Raw genomic sequence first — 17,505 nt, 5'->3', positions numbered from 1 at the left:
GGGGTGAGTTCTTCCTTATACTACAGAGTCTGCCTGTGGGGGTGCTGCCTTATACTACAGAGTCTGCCTGTGGGGGTTGCTGCCTTATACTAAAGAGTCTGACTGTGGGAGGTGCTGTGTTATGCTACAGAGTCTGTAGTATAAGGCAGCAACCCCCTCCCCACAGGCAGACTCTGTAGTATAAGGCAGCACCCCCCCACAGGCAGAGTCTGCCTGTGGGGAGGGGGTTGCTGCCTTATACTACAGAGTCTGCCTGTGGGGAGGGGGGTGCTGACTTATACTACAGAGTCTGCCCATGGGGGGTGCTGCCTTATACTACAAAGTCTGCCTGTGGGAGGTGCTGTCTTATACTACAGAGTCTGCCTGTGGGGGGTGCTGCCTTATACTACAGAGTCTGCCTGTGAGGGAGTGCTGCCTTATACTACAGAGTCTGCCTGTTGGGGGGTGCTGCCTTATACTACAGCATCTGCCTGTGAGGATGTGTGTGCTGCTTTATACTACAGAGTCAGCCTCTGAAGGGTACTGCCTTATACTACAGAGTTTGCCTGTTGGGGGGTGCTGCCTTATGCTACAGAGTCTGTCTGTGGGGGTGCTGCCTTATACTACAGAGTCTGACTGTGGGGGGTGCTGCCTTACACTGCAGGGTCTGCCTATGGGGTGCTGTATTATACTGCAGAGTCTGCCTATGGGGTGCTGCCTTATGCTAGAGGGTCTGCCTATGGGGTGATATCTTATACTACAGAGTCTGCTTATGGGGTGCTGTCTTATACTACAGGGTCAGCCTTTGGGGTGCAGCCTTATACTACAGGGTCTGCCTATGGGGTGCTACCTTATACTACAGGGTCTGCCTATGCGGTGCTTCCTTATACTACAGGGTCTGCCTATGGGAGCTGCCTTATGCTGTAGAGTCTGCCTATGGGGGTGCATCATGCAATATAGAGTAGCTTTATGGGGAGTGCATTATACTATATTTAGGGCGATCTGGTGCATTATACTATATGGTGGCTATCTAGGGGGCCATCATACAGTGTGGAGATTACAGTGAGGGGGTCATCTTACAGTATTGGAGCCATCAAAGAGTTTTGGGGCTACTAAGTGGCCAGTATACTGTGTGGGTGGTACTATACAGTGAGGGGGCATTATACTGTGCATAAAAGATCATCATATTGTGTATAGGGGAGCTGTAAGGGGGGAGACTCAGGACATTATTCAATGTTAAGTAGGTACTTATTGTTATAGGGGAACTCAGATTACTGTGACTATCAAAGGGGCACACAGAGCAATATTACTTTCTAGGGGGCAAAATATGGGCACTGTTTCCTAGGGCACTTGCACCCAGCATTACTATATTATAGAGGGTTGCTTTAGCATTTAGAGGGCACAGAGAACTGCACAGCAGGTGCAGTAATAGGGACACATATGGCAGCAGCGGCTCAGTATTGGGGTATCAGGGGCAGTAATAGGGACACATACGGCAGCAGCGGCTCACCATTGGGGTATCAGCAGGATGAGGAGTTTGTGCAGGTTGGGAATAGATGGTGATGGCTGAAAATATGAGGCGTGAAATGAGTCTTTGTTGTTTTCTCTGCAGCCGAGTTCTGGGTGGAAGAAGTTGTCATGTGGGTCTGGGCCAGATGGAAAAGACATGAAAAGTGTTGAGCGATACCGTCCGATACTTTAAAGTATCGGTATCGGAAAGTATCGGCCGACACCGGCAAAGTATCGGATCTAATCCGATACCGATACCCGATACCAATACAAGTCAATGGGACTCAAGTATCGGACGGTATCCCTGATGGTTCCCAGGGTCTGAAGGAGAGGAAACTCTCCTTCAGGCCCTGGGATCCATATTAATGTGTAAAAGAAAGAATTAAAATAAAAAATATTGCTATACTCACCTCTCCGACGCAGCCTGGACCTTACCGAGGGAACCGGCAGCGTTCTTTGCTTAAAATGCGCGCGTTTACTGCCTTCCGTGACGTCACGGCTTGTGATTGGTTGCGTGCCGCCCATGTGACCGCGACGCGACCAATCACAAGCCGTGACGTCACGGAAGGCAGTAAACGCGCACATTTTAAGCAAAGAACGCTGCCGGTTCCCTCGGTAAGGTCCAGGCTGCGTCGGAGAGGTGAGTATAGCAATATTTTTTATTTTAATTCTTTCTTTTACACATTAATGTTGTTTCGATACCGATACCCGATACCACAAAAGTATCGGATCTCGGTATCAGAATTCCGATACCCGCAAGTATCGGCCGATACCCGATACTTGCGGTATCGGAATGCTCAACACTAGTGACGACTCCATCAGAAAGAACGTCAGCGGTAAGTCACCATCTATAACTGTGCTGTGATCTCTTATATGTTCTGTAGGGCTGGTATCTACCACTGACCATATGGCGGTAATATCCATGTTGGTCTTTATATAGAGATTATTTTCAGTAACAGCGCGGTCATCTGCTGAGGTTCTCCTCCACTATTAGGCCGGCCTCACACTAGCGAGTTTTACGGACGTAAGAGCGCAGAAATTACGTTCGTAAAACTCGCAAACTAAACGGCACAATTATTCTCAATGGGGCTGCTCCTATTAGCCGTATATTACGGTTCAGTATTATACGGCTTTCTACGGCCGTACAAAATCGCAGCATGCTGCGTTTGTCAGCGTATTGCGCAAAAAAATCGCTAATGAAAGTCTATGGGGGCGAGAAAAATACGGATTCCACACGGACCTGCAGTGTGACTTGCGAGAAATACGCAGTGGTGTTAGTGAAAAGTCGGTAATTCAATTGCCGGCTTTTCATTTCTCCTGCACAAACCCGACAGGATATGAGACATGGTTTACATATAGTAAACCATCTCATATCCCCTTTTTTTTTGCATATTCCACACTACTAATGTTAGTAGTGTGTATGTGCAAAATTTCAGCGCTGTAGCTGCTGAAATAAAGGGTTAAATGGCGGAAAAAATTGGTGTGGGCTCCCGCGCAATTTTCTCCGCCAGAATGGTAAAGCCAATGACTGAGGGCAGATATTAATAGCCTAGAGAGGGTCCATGGTTATTGGCCCCCCGTGGCTAAAAACATCTGCCCCCAGCCACCCCAGAAAAGGCACATCTGGAAGATGCGCCTATTCTGGCACTTGGCCACTCTCTTCCCACTCCCTGTAGCGGTGGGATATGGGGTAATGAAGGGTTAATGCCACCTTGCTATTGGAAGGTGACATTAAGCCAGATTAATAATGGAGAGGCGTCAATTATGACACCTATCCATTATTAATCCAATTGTTGGAAAGGGTTAAAAAACACACACACACACATGATTTAAAAGTAGTTTAATGAAATAAACACAGCGGTTGTTGTAATAATTTATTGTTCTCTCAATCCATCAGGAACACCCTCGCTTGGAAAAATAATAAACGCACAAGATACATACCTTCTGGTGAACCGTCTCGTCCCACGAAGTAATCCATCTGAAGGGGTTAACTAATATTACAGGCAGGAGCCCTGCTAAATGCAGCGGTGCTCGTGCTTGTAATTCCCCGGCGAATGAATGAAATGTAGGTCATTGACCTACATTTCCTTCAGTCGCGGTGATGCGCCCCCTGGTGGATGTCCTCATATGACCTGGAGCGTGGGAAAAAGTTCCCAGGCTGCAGTTCATGAGAACATCCACCAGAGGGCGCCTCACTGCGACTCAATGTAAGTACAGATCCTGCTTTCCTTTCAGCACCCGGGGATTACAGGTACGAGCGAGTGGTTTATCGCAGCTCCTGCCTGTAATATTAGTTAACCCCTTCAGATGGATTACTTCGTGGGACGAGACGGTTCACCAGAAGGTATGTATCTTGTGCGTTTATTATTTTTCCAAGCGAGGGTGTTCCTGATGGATTGAGAGAACAATAAATTATTACAACAACCGCTGTGTTTATTTCATTAAACTACTTTTAAATCATGTGTGTGTGTGTTTTTTAACCCTTTCCAACAATTGGATTAATAATGGATAGGTGACATAATTGACGCCTCTCCATTATTAATCTGGCTTAATGTCACCTTCCAATAGCAAGGTGGCATTAACCCTTCATTACCCCATATCCCACCGCTACAGGGAGTGGGAAGAGAGTGGCCAAGTGCCAGAATAGGCGCATCTTCCAGATGTGCCTTTTCTGGGGTGGCTGGGGGCAGATGTTTTTAGCCACGGGGGGGCCAATAACCATGGACCCTCTCTAGGCTATTAATATCTGCCCTCAGTCACTGGCTTTACCATTCTGGCGGAGAAAATGGCGCGGGAGCCCACGCCAATTTTTTCCGCCATTTAACCCTTTATTTCAGCAGCTACAGCGTTGAAATTTTGCACATACACACTACTAACATTAGTAGTGTGGAATATGCAAAAAAAAGGGGGATATGAGATGGTTTACTGTATGTAAACCATGTCTCATATCCTGTCGGGTTTGTGCAGGAGAAATGAAAAGCCGGCAATTGAATTACCGGCTGTTCACAGATATCGCGCTGAATGAAATCTAAATACAGAATATATATATATGTGTCTCAATGACATAATATATATATATATATATATACTGTATATATGTTTTCCCGAACATTTGAGCACATAAATCCATTAGATGTCGGTTTTGAAAGCCTGCGCGAAAATCTCGCAGTACGGATGCCATACGGATTACATACGGAGGATGCCATGCGCAAAATACGCTGACACACCCTGACTACGGATCAATATTTTGGGAACATTTCTCCGTATTACGGCCGTAGTACGGACGTATAATACGTGGCGTATTGTCTTACGCCAAGTGTGACTCCAGCCTTAGGGTGCGTCACCCAGTTGTAATCAAGGTTACCTGGTTAGGGACCCACTCAGAAGCTTCGCCCCCCGTGAGCCAAAACCCTAGCTACGCCTCTGGCCAGAAGGAAAGGTTTTGGATGCAGAAAAAAAATGCTACAAAAATGGAATAATTCTTCCGTTCTGATACAAGGATTCTTCTATTCTGATGTCAGAACTGCCCAATTATATAGAAATGAAACACTTAAAGAGTTCGTGCATACAACCAATTTTCTCGGACAAGTGCTATCCATGGTTTTTACAGATAATGTCTAATTGTTTTCCTTGGACAGAGTGGTCTGCATTAAAAATAAAGACATCCAATTTTGATCTGCACATCGGTTGAAAATTGGCAAGGCAGGTCTATGGGTTTATGAAAAAAATCAGACATTAATTGGATGACATCTGAATGGAGAAAGTGGGAAAACATTATGTTTTTTTTTCTCTCCATGATGCAACTCTGGTCAAACTCTGACCAGAGTCTGATCAGAATAATCGGACCGTTTTTGCCGCATGTGGAGAAAGCTTGTTGTGTAGCCCCATCCTAACATTGATAGAAATATTTCATTTTTTCTAAAGGTAACAGGTGTGACACTGAAAATCCTATCAATCAGAGAATGATGAAAGAATCTGTTTTTTTTCATCTTTTATACAATCGTGTGATCTATTTGTATGAGCCTGTTAAATAACAAGCATAGCAGATTAGAAGAGGTAACAAACAGCAATCATCATGATACTAAGAAAACTGACATTTTAAATGTGCTCTTTTTACTGCCTGGCACATCTGTTTTATGTTCTCATATTGTTCGATGACACCTGAGCTATTGTAGACAATAACTAGCAGTCATTGAGCTATTATTATTCAATTTAAGTAATTGCTCAAAATATACTTCCCTTTATACATCTAAATTGTTATTTATTTTAATTATACGTCTTTCATTAATTGTCCACATCACAAATGTGCATTCTGCTCTGCAGTGTATTTCATAAGGTTACTATTGGGAAATATATCTACTTGAAAGGAAAGCCACACAAAAGTAATAAAGTAGACTTTTTTTTTTCTTCTTTTAATTTGACATCATGTCTAGAGATGGGTGAACCTGAACAGTAAAGTTCAGGATCTGTATACCTACTGTTCGGGCATGGACCCAGAACACGGACCAAGAAGTCCGTGTTACTGTTCGAATTCACCCCGAAACACTGGGTGTTTCTCACACTGTCATGTGCATGACAGCGCAGCAAACACTGCCTCTGATCAGTGGTAAAATAATTATCACCTGTCAGAAAGTCGTGGTTCCCACGCTGTCAAATGATAGCATGAGCCCACACTGTTATCGGAAGTAAAGGTTTACCTCCAGTCACTGGCATTGGCTGATGGGACTACTACTCCCATCAGCCTATGCCTGCTACCGCTATTAACAGTGAGAGAAGGCAGCACCTAATGGGAGTATTCATCAGCGGCACCTGTGCTCTAAATAAATAATAAAAAAAAGTGTGTTCCCCGTATTTTTTATAACCAGCCAGGCAAAATTGACAGCTGCGGGCTGCAACACTCAGCTGTCAACTTTAGCTAGGCTGGTATTCTAGAATAGAGGGGTCACAATGCCGTCTTTTAATTATTTAAATAAATAATAATTTTAAAAAATGACATGTGGTCCCCCCATTTTTGACAGCCAGCCAAGCTAACGCAGACAGCTGGGGGCTGTTATTATCAGGCTGGTAAGGGGCCATAGATATTGCCCCCCACAGCCTAACAATAGAAGCCTGCAGCTGCTCAGAAAAAGAATAACTATTAGGCGTGCAAATTCTGATGCTTTCCCGGTTCTTCCTACTTGCCCTGTGGCAGTGGCAAGTGGGGTTCATATTTGTGGGGTTGATATCACCTTTGTATTGTCCATTGACATCAAGCCCACAGCTTAGTAATGGAGAGGCGTCTTAGTAATCTCATTGTAATTTTGTAAATAAACACACAGCCAGTGTAAAGTACTATATATGAAATTAAAACACACTTTTACTTTTTTATTTAAAAATAACAAACACAGCTATACTCACCTAATGCCCAATTCCACTGAAGCCATGGTCTGCTGTAAAAAAAACAAAATAAAAAACAACCATATTCCTCACCTATCCGTCGTTTTGTCCCATGCCATAATCCATATCTGGTGTGAAACAGTTTTCAACCACTGGGGAATGAGCTGCTGCAATATCAGCCTCAGTGGCTAGTGGTGACATCATCGAGGTTCCCCACTGGGCCCCAAAGCTGCCGGGACCTCAGTGTGATCACCAATAGCACAGCGAGACAAAGTCTCATGGTGCAGCGGTAAGTTCACCGCAGTTCACCATGAGAGGGTGTTCAGGCCTCCCTTTTGAGTGAATGGGCCCCGGGTTCGGATACTGTTCTGGTTCTTGAACTAAACTTTCTTTTAACTGTTCGGACGAACCCGCTGGACCTGAACTTCAAGGGGCCCGCCCATCTCTAATTATGTCCTCTTTAAAGTTTGGATCCAAATAATTGCTAAATGTAGAGTGAGAATTTGCATTCAGCAAGCTTGGTCATTTTCTGGTACTTAGAGCTCCACAGTCTTATTATAAAGACTGTGTAAGGGCTATTTGACCAAGAAAGAGAGTGATGGGGTGCTACGCCAGATGACCTGGCCTCCACAGTCACCAGACCTGAACCCAATCGAGATGGTTTGGGGTGAGCTGGATCGCAGACTGAAGGCAAAAGGGCCAACAAGTGCTAAGCATCTCTGGGAACTCCTTCAAGATTGTTGGAAGACCATTCCCGGTGACTACCTCTTGAAGCTCATCAAGAGAATGCCAAGAGTGTGCAAAGCAGTCACCAAAGCAAAAGGTGGCTACTTTGAAGAACCTAGAATATAAGACATAATTTCAGTTGTTTCACACTTTTTTGTTAAGTATATAATTCCACATGTGTTAATTCATAGTTTTGATGCTTTCAGTGTGAATGTACAATTTTCATAATCATGAAAATACAGAAATATCTTTAAATGAGAAGGTGTGTCCAAACTTTTGGTCTGTACTGTATGGAGGAGACAGATTATGGAAGACTTTGTAGGTCAATGTTAAAATTTGAACTAGACCAAAGCAGGAAAAGACCAGACTCAATTGGGTGTGCAAACCTGTTTCAATACTCAGAACAAGACAACAATAATGCAATATATAGCTTTATTTCTACATAAGGACACACAAATCCACAAACAATAAAAACAATTAAAAACACATATACATCATGGCAGTCAGATTGCACCCCTCAATGTTCAAGGTGACAACTCATCAGTTTCATGACCGTGTGCTAAATCAACAGTAAACAGCTGGCAGTTTGTAATAAGCTATGACAAATCCCCCCCCCCCAAAAATAAAATATATATATATATATAACAGTCACTTATGAGAATAATTCATGACTAATGATTCATAGCAACCGTGACCATATGTCATGCCTGACCTATTCATGTCCAAAATGTGACCCAGTCGTCTCCTGTAATAATGGATTAAATGTTAGTAAACTGAGTTTAAATTTGCATGATATGGAAGTCACAAAAAAACACACACAACAAAAATGTGTATATGAAAAAATCCATTCAGGCTTAATGCTCACCACTGCTGGCAGGAGAAAAGCAAGGCCAAAAACGTCCATTCAATCCTGACAGGAGCAAAGGCCATAGATATCACTAGAAATGAGCCAGTGAGCTGAAGAAAAAAAAGTCCAGGCATGTATACCTGAAGACTAGTGTTGAGCATTCCGATACCGCAAGTATCGGGTATCGGCCGATATTTGCTGTATCGGAATTCCGATACCGAGATCCGATACTTTTGTGGTATCGGGAATCGGTATCGGGATCGATATTAAAGGGGTTGTCCACTACTTTCAATTATCCCCCCAATGTATCCCCCCGGGGCCCCTGATGAATTTTGTAAATACTTTGCGTTGCCTTTTTCGCCTGTGAGCGGCGCTATGCTGGTGGCTGGTGGCTGGAGTCCGGGTCACGTGACCCCGAGGCTGCAGCCACCGCTTATTTCCGCCGACGTCACGTCAATTTCCAGACTCTGGAAATTGAAGTGATGTCAGTAACAGGCGTGTCTGTTGTGTATCCGCTTTTTGGGCTCCCCTGGTGGTTGCTGGTGGTACTGGTGACTTGTTTGCACTTTGCTTCTTCTGTTCACCTGCTTCCATCAGTGTTTGGGAGTTTCCTATTTAGCCTTGCTCTCCAGTCATTTCCTTGCCGGTCATCATTGTAACCAGAGCCTTCGGTTGCATGTTCCTGCTACTAGTCTGCTGATCAGCTAAGTGGACTTTGTCCTTTTGTTTTGTATCTTTTGTCCAGTTTGCAGTTTTTGTTATTCTCTGTAGCTGGAAGCTCTTGCGGGCTGAAATTGCCACTCCTGTGTCATGAGTTGACACAGGAGTCTTAAAGTAATTTCAGGATGGTTTTTGAAAGGGTTTTCAGTTGACCGTGAAGTCCTCTTTTGTATCCTTCTGCTATCTAGTAAGTGGACCTCTCTTTGCTAAATCTACTTTCATACTGTGTATGTCTTTTCCTCTTAATTCACCGTTATTACATGTGGGGGGCTGCTATCATCTTTTGGGGTATTTCCCTAGAGGTAAGCCAGGTCTGTTTCTTCCTCTACCAGGCGTAGTTAGTCCTCCGGCTGGCGCGTGGCATATAGGAAGCCGTAGGTATGCTCCCTGGCTACTGTTAGTTGTGTGGTAGATTTAGCTCACGGTCAACTCGAGTTTCCATCACCCGAGAGCTCGTTCGTTACTTATATGTTTCTTACGTTCCCTTGCCATTGGGAACCATGACAGTATGACCGGCCTGTGTTAAACTTATTGGCAGAAGAAAGGAGAGAAAAAAGAAGTCTGTAAATTTTTTTTTTTTTCCTTTTTCCTCTATGCTTGCTCCATAGTTGGATCTGTTGTATTTCAGCTTTAATTACAGCCTTTGCCTTTCTCTCCTTATAATCCTTGAATGGCTCTGAGCTCACCTGTTTAAAGATGGATCCTCAGAGTTTGGCTGCAGGTTTAAATAATCTTGCTACGAAGGTTCAAAATTTACAAGATTTTGTTATACATGCTCCTATTTCTGAACCTAAAATCCCTACACCAGAGGTGTTTTCCGGAGATAGATCTCGGTTTTTGAATTTCAAATATAATTGTAAATTATTCCTTTCTCTCAGACCTCACTCCTCAGGAGATCCTGTCCAGCAGGTTAAGATTGTAATCTCTTTGCTGCGAGGTGACCCTCAAAATTGGGCATTTTCATTGGCACCAGGTGATCCTGCGTTGCTCAATGTGGATGCATTTTTCCTGGCTTTAGGGTTGCTTTATGAGGAACCTAATTTGGAGATTCAAGCTGAAAAAGCTTTGATAGCCCTATCTCAAGGGCAAGATGAAGCGGAGATATACTGCCAAAAATTTCGTAGGTGGTCTGTGCTTACTCAGTGGAATGAGTGCGCCTTAGCGGCAAATTTCAGAGAGGGCCTTTCTGATGCCGTTAAAGATGTTATGGTCGGGTTCCCTGCGCCTACAGGTCTGAATGAGTCCATGACAATGGCAATTCAGATTGATCGGCGTTTGCGGGAGCGCAAACCCGTGCACCATTTGGCAGTATCTTCTGAAGAGACGCCAGAGAAAATGCAATGTGACATAGTTATGTCCAGAAGCGAGCGGCAGAATTATAGGCGTAAAAATGGGTTATGCTTCTATTGTGGTGATTCTGCTCATGTTATATCGGCATGCTCTAAGCGTACTAGGAAGGTTGACAAGTCCATTTCAATTGGCACTTTACAGTCCAAATTTATTTTGTCTGTAACCTTGATTTGTTCATTATCAGTTATTACCGTGGATGCCTATGTGGACTCTGGCGCCGCTCTGAGTCTTATGGACTGGTCCTTTGCCAGACGCTGTGGGTTTGATTTAGAGCCTCTGGAAGTCCCTATACCTCTGAAGGGTATTGATTCTACACCTTTGGCTTGTAATAAACCACAGTTCTGGACGCAAGTGACTATGCGTATGACTCCAGACCATCAGGAGGTGATTCGCTTCCTTGTGTTGTACAATTTACATGATGTTTTGGTGCTTGGATTACCATGGTTACAGTCTCATAACCCAGTCCTTGACTGGAAGGCTATGTCTGTGTTAAGCTGGGGATGTCGGGGGGCTCATGGGGACACTCCTATGGTGTCCATTTCGTCATCTATTCCATCTGAGATTCCGGCATTTTTATCTGATTATCGTGATATTTTTGAAGAGCCTAAGATTGGTTCACTCCCTCCTCACAGGGATTGTGATTGCGCCATAGATCTGATTCCTGGCAGTAAATTTCCAAAGGGTCGTATGTTTAACCTATCTGTACCTGAACATGCTGCTATGCGCGAGTATATTAAGGAGTCCCTTGAAAAGGGACATATTCATCCTTCTTCATCACCTTTAGGAGCCGGTTTTTTCTTTGTCTCTAAAAAGGATGGCTCTCTGAGGCCTTGTGTTGATTATCGTCTCCTGAATAAAATTACAGTCAAATATCAGTATCCGTTGCCTTTGCTGACTGATTTGTTTGCTCGCATAAGGGGGGCTAAGTGGTTCTCTAAGATTGATCTTCGTGGGGTGTATAATTTGGTGCGAATTAAGCAGGGGGATGAGTGGAAGACCGCATTTAATATGCCTGAGGGCCATTTTGAGTATTTGGTAATGCCTTTCGGCCTTTCTAATGCACCTTCTGTCTTTCAGTCCTTAATGCATGATATTTTCCGTGAATATTTGGATAAATTTATGATTGTGTACTTGGATGATATTTTGATTTTTTCTGATGACTGGGAGTCTCATATTCAGCAGGTCAGGAGGGTTTTTCAGGTTTTGCGGGAGAATTCTTTGTGTGTAAAGGGTTCAAAGTGTGTTTTTGGGGTTCAAAAAATTTCATTTTTGGGGTATATTTTTTCCCCTTCTTCTATTGAGATGGACCCTGTCAAGGTTCGGGCTATTTACGACTGGACGCAGCCTACTTCTCTGAAGAGTCTCCAGAAATTCTTGGGCTTTGCTAATTTTTATCGTTGATTTATAGCTGGTTTTTCTGGCGTTGCTAAACCTCTGACGGATTTGACTAAAAAGGGTGCTGATGTTGCCAATTGGTCCCCTGCTGCCGTGGAGGCCTTTCGGGAGCTTAAGCGCCGCTTTTTGTCTGCCCCTGTGTTGCGCCAGCCTGATGTTTCTCTTCCCTTTCAGGTTGAGGTCGATGCTTCCGAGATCGGAGCGGGGGCGGTTTTGTCGCAGAAAAGTTCCGACTGCTCAGTGATGAGACATTGTGCGTTCTTTTCGTGAAAATTTTCGGCCGCTGAGTGAAACTATGATGTTGGTAATCGGGAGCTTTTGGCCATGAAGTGGGTATTTGAGGAGTGGCGTCATTGGCTTGAGGGTGCCAGACATCAGGTGGTAGTTTTGACTGATCACAAGAATTTAATTTATTTGGAGTCTGCCAGGCGCCTGAATCCTAGACAGACACGTTGGTCGTTGTTCTTTTCCCGGTTTAATTTTGTGGTCTCGTACTTACCGGGTTCTAGGAATGTGAAGGCAGATGCTCTTTCTAGGAGTTTTGAGCCTGACTCTCCTGGGAATTCTGAACCTGCTGGTGTCCTTAAGGATGGAGGGGTTTTGTCTGCTATCTCTCCAGATTTGCGACGTGCTTTGCAAGAATTTCAGGCGGATAGACCTGATCGTTGTCCGTCTGGTAGACTGTTTGTTCCTGACGAGTGGACCACTAGAGTCATCTCGGAAGTTCATTCTTCTACTCTGGCAGGTCATCCGGGAATTTTTGGCACCAGAGATTTGGTGGCTAGATCCTTCTGGTGGCCTTCCCTGTCTCGAGATGTGCGTGTTTTTGTGCAGTCTTGCGATGTGTGTGCTCGGGCCAAGCCTTGTTGTTCTAGGGCTAGTGGGTTGTTGTTGCCCTTGCCTATTCCGAAGAGGCCTTGGATGCACATCTCTATGGACTTTATTTCTGATCTCCCTGTTTCTCAGAAGATGTCTGTCATCTGGGTGGTGTGTGACCGTTTTTCTAAAATGGTTCATTTGGTACCATTGCCTAAGTTGCCTTCCTCATCTGAGTTGGTCCCTCTGTTTTTTCAAAATGTGGTTCGCTTGCATGGTATTCCGGAAAACATCGTTTCTGACAGGGGTACCCAGTTCGTGTCTAGATTTTGGCGGGCAGTCTGTGCCAGGTTAGGCATTGATTTGTCCTTTTCGTCTGCATTCCATCCTCAGACCAATGGCCAGACGGAGCGAACTAATCAAACTTTGGAGACTTATTTGAGGTGTTTTGTGTCTGCGGATCAGGATGATTGGGTTGCCTTTCTGCCGTTGGCGGAGTTTGCTCTTAATAATCGGGCTAGTTCTGCCACTTTGGTTTCTCCTTTCTTTTGCAATTCAGGGTTTCATCCGCGTTTTTCATCTGGTCAGGTTGAATCTTCGGATTGTCCTGGAGTGGATGCGGTGGTGGATCGGTTGCATCGGATTTGGGGACAAGTGGTGGATAATTTGGAATTGTCCCAGGAGAGGACTCAGCAGTTTGCTAACCGTCGTCGTCGTGTTGGTCCCCACCTTCGCGTTGGGGACTTGGTGTGGTTGTCTTCCCGTTTTTTCCCTATGAGGGTTTCTTCTCCCAAATTTAAGCCTCGGTTCATCGGTCCTTATAGGATTTTGGAGATTCTTAACCCTGTTTCCTTTCGTTTGGACCTCCCGGCATCTTTCGCTATCCATAATGTGTTCCATCTGTCGTTGTTGCGGAGATATGAGGTACCGGTGGTTCCTTCTACTGAACCTCCTGCTCCTGTGCTGGTGGAGGGTGAATTTGGAGTACGTCGTAGAGAAGATCTTGGACTCCCGTATTTCCAGACGGAGACTTCAATATCTGGTTAAATGGAAAGGCTATGGTCAGGAAGATAATTCTTGGGTAACTGCCTCTGATGTTCATGCCTCGGATTTGGTTCGTGCCTTTCATAGGGCTCATCCAGATCGCCCTGGCGGTTCTTGTGAGGGTTCGGTGCCCCCTCTTTAAGGGGAGGGTACTGTTGTGTATCTGCTTTTTGGGCTCCCCTGGTGGTTGCTGGTGGTACTGGTGACTTGTTTGCACTTTGCTTCTTCTGTTCACCTGCTTCCATCAGTGTTTGGGAGTTTCCTATTTAGCCTTGCTCTCCAGTCATTTCCTTGCCGGTCATCATTGTAACCAGAGCCTTCGGTTGCATGTTCCTGCTACTAGTCTGCTGATCAGCTAAGTGGACTTTGTCCTTTTGTTTTGTATCTTTTGTCCAGTTTGCAGTTTTTGTTATTCTCTGTAGCTGGAAGCTCTTGCGGGCTGAAATTGCCACTCCTGTGTCATGAGTTGACACAGGAGTCTTAAAGTAATTTCAGGATGGTTTTTGAAAGGGTTTTCAGTTGACCGTGAAGTCCTCTTTTGTATCCTTCTGCTATCTAGTAAGTGGACCTCTCTTTGCTAAATCTACTTTCATACTGTGTATGTCTTTTCCTCTTAATTCACCGTTATTACATGTGGGGGGCTGCTATCATCTTTTGGGGTATTTCCCTAGAGGTAAGCCAGGTCTGTTTCTTCCTCTACCAGGCGTAGTTAGTCCTCCGGCTGGCGCGTGGCATATAGGAAGCCGTAGGTATGCTCCCTGGCTACTGTTAGTTGTGTGGTAGATTTAGCTCACGGTCAACTCGAGTTTCCATCACCCGAGAGCTCGTTCGTTACTTATATGTTTCTTACGTTCCCTTGCCATTGGGAACCATGACACGTGTCCCAGCCGCACAGTCAGCAGTCACTCAAGAGTGACTGGGCTGTGGGTGGGACTGTGGGCTGCCTGTGCTGTGCTGGGGGCGGGCGGGGCTGTGCACTGCAGGTGTCTGGTGCTGGGATCTGCTTGCCGAGATGTGCGGCGGCTGGTCCCTTGGCGGCGGCGGCCGGTGTACTGCACTGTACCGGCGGCGGCCGGTGCGTGGGCGGCCGCGGCCGGTGTACTGTACTGTACCAGCGGCTGCGGCGACCGGTGCGGCGGCGGCCGGTCCCGCGGCGGCGGCCGGTGCTGTGGCGGTGGCCGGTGCCGTGGCGGCGGCAGCCGGTGCGACGGCGGGGGTCTGCGTGGTGCTGAAGGTGGCTGTGCGGTGGTGGTGGTGGCGGCGTTGTCTCTGTGTGCAGGCATGTCCGATGGGACTACAAGTCCCATCGGGCTCTGCCTGCTACAGTGACAGTGAGTGACACATTAGCCAATGATGGGGCAGTAGTAGTCCCATCATCCGGGTAATGTGTTGAATGTAAAAAAAAAACAAAGAAAAAAAACACATATACAGTACATACATACATAGAACACATACAGAACATGCGCCATGCGACGACATGCAGCATGCGACGACATGCGGCATGCGTCGACATGCGCCATGCGACAACATGCGCCATGCGTCGACATGCAGCATGTGATGACATGCGGCATGCGACGCCATGCGCCATGCGTCGACATGCGCCATGCGACGACATGCACCATGCGTCGACATGCGCCATGCAACGACATGCAGCATGCGATGACATGCGGCATGCGACGACATGCACCATGCGACGACATGCCACGACATGCAGCATGCGACGACATGCGCCATGCGACGACATGCGACGACATGCGCCATGCGACGACATGCAGCATGCGACGACATGCGCCATGCGACGACATGCGACGACATGCGCCATGCGACGACATGTGCCATGCGACGACATGCGGCATGCGACGACATGTGGCATGCGACGCCATGCGACGACATGCGCCATGCGACGACATGCGGCATGCGACAACATGCAGCATGCCGCATACAGTACATACACACAGCATGAAAATTGCGCGGGAGCCCACGCCGTTTTTTTCCATTTTTTTAATTAAATTAAACGCTCATTAAGGCCTCTTTCACCCTTGCGTCGGTACGGGTCCATCGCTATGCGTCGGGCCGACGTACCGACGGATGTTGTGAAATGTGTGCATGTCGTCGGCTGCGGATGCAGTTTTTCAACGCATCCGCTGCCCATTCTGAAGTCCGGGGAGGAGGGGGCGGAGTTTTGGCCGCGCATGCGCGGTAGAAAATGGCAGACGCGACGGACGTGCCAACGGTCCGCCAAAACACGACGCATCCGTTGCACGACGGACGCGACATGTGGCCATCCGTCGCGATCCTTCACTAATACATGTCTATGGGTAAAAAAACGCATCCTGCGAGCACATTTGCAGGATCCGTTTTTTTCCCAAAAAGATGGATTGCTAAAAACGCAAGTGTGAAAGTAGCCTTAGGCTGCTTTCACACTAGTATCGGTAAGGGTCTGTCGCGCTGCGTCGCTAATAGAAGTCTATGGAGAAAAAACGCATCCTGCAGACAACTTTGCAGGACGAGTTTTCTCTCCACAACGACGCATTGCGACGTGCAGTGCACAACGCTAGTGTGAAAGAGGCCTTAGAAACATCGACCTTTCTATTATATATCTATGGATATATCTATTCATAGATATATTTATAGATACATATATATCTATAGATACATAGATGTATCTATCCATATATTTGGCTGCTTTCACACATCAGGTTTTTGCCGTGAGGCACAATCCAGCGAGTTTTGAAAAAAACGGATCCATTTTTTTCCACCGGATCCGTTTTTTTCTCATAGAGTTGTATTAGCGCCGGATTGCGCCTGATGGCCACACGTTTCATCCGTTTTTTGCCAGATCCGTCAAAAAAGCTGTTTCCGCCGGATGGAAAACACATACAGAGGAACGTTTTTTCTGTCCGGCGAAAAAATGCACAGCGACGGATCCGGCAAAAAAATTTATGAAACTGAGCTGTGAAATGATGAATCCGGCCTTGGAATCCGTTTTTTCAGGCATGCTTCCATTCAAATCATGCACGTTTTCCGTTTATTTACTTATTTCCAAAAACGGCATTAAAACCGCGCATAAACCGCAACAAAAAAAGCATCAAAACTGCACCCAAAACTGCATCAAAACTGCACCAAAAACTGCATCAAAACCTGGTGCAGTTTTGCAGTTTTGGTGCGGTTTTGATGCAGTTTTTGGTGCGGTTTTGATGCAGTTCTTGGTGTGGTTTCGGTGCGGCATTTTCCGCAGCATGTGCACAACAAGTCTGTGGCTCCCATAGACTTACATTGGTTGTGCACTACACTGCGGATTTGATGCAATTCAGTGCGGCAAAAAACGCTGCAGATCCGCAACGTGTGCACACAGTCTTAGCATTTAGGGAACCTAGCAAAAAAGCCAAGCAAAAAACAAGTGTGGGATTGCACTTTTTTTGCCATTTCATTGCACTTTGAATTTTTTTCACATTTTCTGTTACACGACATGGTAAAACCAATGAGGTAATTCAAAAGTAGAACTTGTCCCGCAAAAGATAAGCCCCCACATGGCCATATTGACGGAAAAATTATGGCTCTGGAAAGAAGGGGAGCGATAAACGAAAACAAAAAAGCTCCAGGGGTGAAGGGGTTTAGAAACATGGATATGGACATATCTATGGAAATAGACATAGATATATCTGTATGTATCTATCTATCTATCTATCTATCTATCCATCTATCTGTGTAATGGAGTGTGGGTTGGACAAATGTAAAAGAGG

The sequence above is a fragment of the Ranitomeya variabilis genome, chromosome 2 (genome assembly GCF_051348905.1).
Source record: "Ranitomeya variabilis isolate aRanVar5 chromosome 2, aRanVar5.hap1, whole genome shotgun sequence".
In the NCBI taxonomy this organism is placed as follows: domain Eukaryota; kingdom Metazoa; phylum Chordata; class Amphibia; order Anura; family Dendrobatidae; genus Ranitomeya; species Ranitomeya variabilis.
Note: the sequence above shows the minus strand (reverse complement) of the source record.